The sequence below is a fragment of the Amblyraja radiata genome, chromosome X (genome assembly GCF_010909765.2).
Source record: "Amblyraja radiata isolate CabotCenter1 chromosome X, sAmbRad1.1.pri, whole genome shotgun sequence".
NCBI lineage: Eukaryota > Metazoa > Chordata > Chondrichthyes > Rajiformes > Rajidae > Amblyraja > Amblyraja radiata.
This window is the reverse complement of record NC_045999.1, coordinates 3,440,019-3,446,645: the sequence shown is the minus strand read 5'-3', so window position 1 is coordinate 3,446,645 and position 6,627 is coordinate 3,440,019.

Below are 6,627 nucleotides of genomic sequence, written 5' to 3'. Positions count from 1 at the left end.
AAACCTGTGGAGCGAAGGAACAGGTGACGTTTCGGGTCGAGACCCTTCTTCAGACTGACGAAGGGTCTCGACCCAAAACGTCACCTATTCCTTCGCTCCATAGATACTGCCTCACCCGCTGAGTTTCTCCAGCATTTTTGTCTACCTTCGATTTTTCCAGCATCTGCAGTTCTTTCATAACCTTAAAAACCTGTACGCCTTTGGAGTGTGGGAGGAATCCGGAGCACCCGGAGAAAACACTTTTTCAGGGAAACGAATGACGTAGAAGGTACATGGAAGATATACAATTAGCAACGATGATCATGGAGAGGTGGAGCCCACAATGGTCCATTGTTGGCTGTGGGGGTGGGTGATAATGAGTTAATATAGACGGTGAAACTCAACAGGATGGCAGTGAAACCAGTAGTTCGGCGAGGCTGGGGGAGGGACGGAGAGAGAGGGGATGAAAGGGTTACTTGAAGTTCGAGAAATCAATATTCTTACCCACATCTAGTGTTTAACAATTATTGTAGCTGCCACTGGCTTTAGCAATGCACCAAGACGTTAACAAACTGTGCACATTTCCACTGCAGTCTGCATCCTTTCCTTTGCTGTTTATTCAGTCAGGGAAGTTCAGGGGACAATAGACAACAGACATTAGACAATAGGTGCAGGAGAAGGCCATTTGGCCCTTCGAGCCAGCACCGCCATTCAATGTAATCATGGCTGATCATCCACAATCAGTACCCCGTTCCTGCCTTCTCCCCATATCCCCTGACTCCGCTATTTTTAAGAGCCCTATCTAGCTCTCTCTTGAAAGCATCCAGGGAACCAGTCTCCACCACCCTCTGAGGCAGAGAATTCCACAGACTCACAACTCTCTGTGTGAAAAAATGTTTCCTCGTCTCCGTTCTAAATGGCTTACTCCTTATTCTTAAAATGTGGCCCCTGGTTCTGGACTCCCCCAACATCGGGAACATGTTTCCTGCCTCTAGCGTGTCCAAGCCCTTAACAATCTTTTGCAGTCCAACAGTTTGGATCTGTTTAAAATAATACTCAAGATGAATTTTACGCAAATAGAATTAGCTATAGGGTGTGGCAAGAGGAGGCTAAAATGCTGCATGGCTTAAATATGATAGAGATACGAGATCGACCTAAAATGCTGGAGTAACTCAGCAGGACAGGCAGCATCTCTCGAGATAAGGAATGGGTGGCATTTCAGGTCGAGACCCTTCTTCAGTATTCCTGGAGTCACGCAGAATGGCCTCATGTTTCCAGACTCTTGTTGTGACCATTTATACCAAAGAGCATTTTGTGTCCCGCTTTGGTATAAACCAGCCACTGTAGATCCTTCCTACACATTTGGCAAATCTGCTTGTCCTCATTCATCTGCTTTGGATGTAGACAAAAGTGCTGGAGAAACTCAGCGGGTGCAGCAGCACCTATAGAGCGAAGAAAAATAGTCAGATTGAAGAAGGGTTTCGGCCCGAAACGTTGCCTATTTCCTTCGCTCCATAGATGCTGCTGCACCCGCTGAGTTTCTCCAGCATTTTTGTCTACCTTCGATTTTCCAACATCTGCAGTTTCTTCTTAAACGATCTGCTTTGGATGGTTGCTGTCTCTGGAGAGAAAGAATATGTGACGTTTCGGGTCGAGACCCTTCTTCAGGCTGAGAGTCAGGGGAGAGGGAGACACAGATAAGGATATAGTGCGTGAAAACAAGAGTAAGTAAGTAAGTAAGTTTATTGGCCAAGTATTCACATACAAGTAATTTGCCTTGGTGCTCCGCCCACGTAACAACATGACATACAGTGACTCAGAAAACACTAAACATTAATAATAATAAAACACTGATGATAAAACACCATTGATCAAGCATGTGAACCAACAAAATAGCAGATCAAAGGGAGGCTGCAGATTTTTGGCTGTTGAGTAGAGCAACTACTCATGGATAAAAACAGTTTTTATGTCTGGCTGTGGCAGCTTTGACAGTCCGGAGTCGCCTTCCAGAGGGAAGTGATTCAAAGGGTTTGTGGCCAGGGTGAGAGGAGGAAAATGTAGACTAGATCATTGTTAGCTGGGAGAAGGTGACAACAAAGCAAACAGAGATAAAATGTAGTCGGGGACTGTTAGACTGGTCGGAGAACTGGGAAGAGGAGGAGGGATGGAGAGAGAAGAACAGCAAGGTTTACTTGAAGATAAAATAAGTCAATGTTCATACCGCTGGGGTGTAAGCTGCCCAAGCGAGATATGAGGTGCTGTTCCTCCAATTTGCAGTGGACCTCACTAGGACAGTGGAGGAGGCCCAGGACAGAAAGGTCGGTGTGGGAACGGGAGGGAGGTTAAACTGTTTGGCAACTGGTGCAACACCGAGACTGCTGGAGGAACTCAGCGGGTCGGGCAGCATTTCTGGTTGGGGACCCTTCTTCAGATGCAACAGGCATGTTTAGAGTCCGGAATTCACTGGGATATGGAAGGATGAGAGGGTATAATATGGAAGCATATACAAATTCTTAAAGGATTGGACAGGCTAGTTGCAGGAAAAATGTTGGGGGAGTCCAGAACCAGGGGTCACAGTGTAAGAATAAGGGGTAGGCCATTTAGGACTGAGACGAGGAAAAACATTTTCACCAAGAGAGTTGTGAATCTGTGGAATTCTCTGCCACAGAAGGCAGTGTAGGATAATTCACTGGATGTTTTCGAGAGAGAGTTAGATTTAGCTCTTAGGGCTAACGGAATCAAGGGATATGGGGAAACAGCAGGAACGGGGTACTGATTTTGGATGATCAGCCATGATCATATTGGATGATGATGCTGGTTCGAAGGGCCAAATGGCCTACTCATGCATCTATTTTCTATGTTTCTATGACCCTTCTTCAGGGTAATTCCCGCATCTGCCGTTTCTTGTGTCTCGTAAGTTGGTTGCAAACGCCTTGTAATCTAATGAAATCAGCCCCACAGGGCTATTGGATCAAAGAAGTATTGGCAGACAGCTCGTAACAAGAACAATTATAATTTCTATCTCCCTCTCCCCTGAGAAGGACAAAAAGTATTTTACTCCATTTTTAATGGCTCAGTAATGAAACCATAGATCTGTTTTGCTCGTAAACCCGCAATTTCCAAAGTTCAATACTTGTACAGGGTAAAAAGTGACAAGCATTCATTAAAAGGCAATTTTCAGCCTATAACAAATCTAATCAGATCAATGATCAGTCTTCTCCAAGTACCGAAAAGGCTTTGGACTCCAAACTACTATGAATTATTCATTCACTTATCAAGAGAATAACCTAGCAACATAGCAATAGACTTTCTAGTCAATTTTTGTCGTGATCTTCTGGTCAATTAACTTGGGATTTGAAACCAAGGGCAGTAGAGTGTGAATGTGGGTACTTTTTGTAGATGAAACACTGTCTGAAGAAAGGTCTCAACCCGAAACATCACCCATTTCCTCCTTCCAGAGATGCTGCCTGTACCGATGAGTTAAGGGCCTGTCCCACGAGCATGCGACTGCACGCGGCAAGCGCGACTAAACCGGAAGCGGGGGCCGCGAGGTGGTCGAGTGAGTGACGTGAATTTTGAGCGAAGTCCGCGTGAAGTACGGCGTCAAGACGCTGCGTCCGGCGTCGAGACGCTGCGCACGCCCGTCGAGGCGATGCGTATGGCCTCAATGTGGCTGCGGGCCGGCAGGGTCAGTTTTTCGGAGCCCCACGCGATGTCGAGACCAGCTCCGCACAACTCCATACGGCTCCGGCGATCGAAGTGGGACCGGCCCCGCGAGGCCGTACGGCTCAAGCGACCACGTTAGGTTGCGCTTGCCGCATGGAGTCGCATGCTCGTGGGACAGGTCCTTTACTCCAGCTTTTTGTGTCTATCTTCGGTGTAAACCAGCATCTGCAGTTCCTTCCTGCACTGTGGCTACTGTCGCACCTCAAAGGTTATATTAATGGCACTAACATCTTGATCAAGTCACTGGGCTACCAGCTAGAGTTCCGGGCTACTGATTCAGAGATAGAATCATGGAATCTTTTAGATTTGGAATGAAGGTGGGTAGAAATAGTTGAGAGACACTCGGAACCAAAGATACTAGAGGAGCTAGTATCCTCTAGTATCTTTGCTTGGAACAGTTTGAGCTTGTGTGTGCAAACTGGCTCACCTACGCCCCCTGTAGATTGTAAAGCGAATCATCTCAAAGCTATTCCTTTGAAATTGCCTTTCATCTGCAAATTATTGCAGATATAACAACCTGGCTGCTCAACACCCGGCTTAAGATCTAACTATTCCTTTGGTTTATGTTTCATTCTCACGAAGAAGAAGAAGATCTGTAAATTTACATTGTTACCAGTAAACGGCAAAAAATATAAGGGGTAAGCCATTTAGAACGGAGACGAGGAAACACTTTTTCTCACAGAGAGTGGTGAGTCTGTGGAATTCTCTGCCTCAGAGGGCGGTGGAGGCAGGTTCGCTGGATGCTTTCAAGAGAGACCTAGATAGGGCTCTTAAAGATATCGGAGTCTGGGGATATGGGGAGAAGGCAGGAACGGGGTACTGATTAGGAATGATCAGCCATGATCACATTGAAGGGCTATTGGAGAAGTCAATGTTCAGGCCACTGGGATGTAGACTACACAACTGTGTCTTGTCACAATTCTGGGTTTCCAGTAGTTTTTGAGAGATAAAAATCAACTTATTCCTGCCACCTCACCTGTATCCACCTATCACTTACCTGGTTAGACACAAAAAGCTGGAGTAACTCAGCAGGTCAGACAGCATTGTGTGGCCAGCAAGACCAGGAATGTATAGATGTGACACCAGTCTCCCTGCTGGCAGTGCCTCAACTGGGCTACGGTCTCAAATGTTTGACCATCTGGATTCCCTTCAGTTCTTCTCTACCACTAGCTCCTCAGTCACTTAGTATTTCTGGGAGATTGTTTGTGTCTTCCTTAGTAAAAGAACCAACGTACTTGTTTAACTGTATCACACCTTATCCTTCCATATCGCTAGTAACTTAAGGGGTTGGACAGGCTAGATGCAGGAAGATTGTTCCCAATGTTGGGGAAGTCCAGAACAAGGGGGAAATCTTTTAGGACCGAGATGAGGAAAACATTTTTCACACAGAGAGTGGTGAATCTCTGGAATTCTCTGCCACAGAAGGTGGTTGAGGCCAGTTCATTGGCTATATTTAAGAGGGAGTTAGATGTGGCCCTTGTGGCTAAAGGTATCAGGGGGTATGGAGAGAAGGCAGGGATGGGATACTGAGTTGGATGATCAGCCATGATATTGAATGGCGGTGCAGGCTCGAAGGGCCGAATGGCCTACTCCTGCACCTATTTTCTATGTTTCCCTCTCAGCCTGAAGAAGGGTCTCGACCCAAAATGTCACCCATTCCTTCTCTCCAGAGATGTTGCCTGTCCCGCTGAGTTACTCCAGTATTTTGTGTCTATCTTCGGTGTAAACCAGCATCTGCAGTTTGTTCCTACAAAGATAGATTGCTTGTGTGTGAGAAGGAATTGCAGATGCTGGTTTAAACCATAGATACACAAAAAGTTGGAGTAACTCAGCAGGACAGGCAGCATCTCCAGAGAAAGAGAATGGGTGACGCTTTGGGTCGAGAGCAAATTTGGACCCCATAACTGAGGAAGGATGTGTTGGCTCTGGAGAGGGTCTAGAGGAGGTTTACAAGAACGATCCCAGGAATGAGTGGGTTAACATATGTTGAGCTTATGACGACACAGGGCCTGGAGTTTAGAAGATTGAGGGGCGTCCTCATACAGAATAGTGAAAGGCCTGGATGTGGAGAGGATGTTTCCACCAGCGGGAGAGTCTAGGACTAGAGGTCACAGCTTCAGAATTAAAGAATAAAAGTTATTTTAGGAAGGAGTTAAGGATGAATTTCTTTAGTCAGAGGGTTGTGAATCTGTGGAATTCTTTGCCACAGAAGGCTGTGGAGGCCAAGTCAGTGGAAATCTATCAGGTGGAGATTGACAGATTCTTGATTAGTGCGGGTGTCACAGGTGATGGGGACAGGGCAGGAGAATGGGGTTGGGAGGTAGAGAGAGATCAGCCATGATTGAATGGTAGAGGGGACTTGATGGTCCGAATGGCCTAATTCTACCCCTGTAACTTGTGACCTTGTGAACAAGGTTATTCTCCTCATAACCTTGCTGGTTTCCCCTTGAGCCTCACATCCGCCATGTCATTAAAACCTCCTTCTTTCACCTCCGCAACATCGCCAAAATCAGACCCTCTCTCACACCTCCCGCCGCTGAAAGACTCATCCATGCCTTCATCTCCTCCCGACTGGACTATTGCAACTCACTTCTCCTTGGCATCAGCTCCACCTACATCAACCGACTCCAACTGGTCCAGAACGCAGCCGCCCGACTCATCACCCACACCAAATCCTGGCATCACATCACTCCAGTCCTCAAACAACTTCACTGGCTTCCCATCTCCCACCGGATCACCTACAAAATCCTGGTCCTCACCTACAAAGCCCTCCACCATCTGGCCCCCCCATATCTCACTGACCTCCTCTCCCCCTACCAACCCTCACGGTCCCTCAGATCCACATCAGCCGGTCTCCTCTCCATCCACAAGTCCAACCTCCGCAGTTTTGGGGACAGAGCCTTCTCCAGGGCAGCTCCCAGG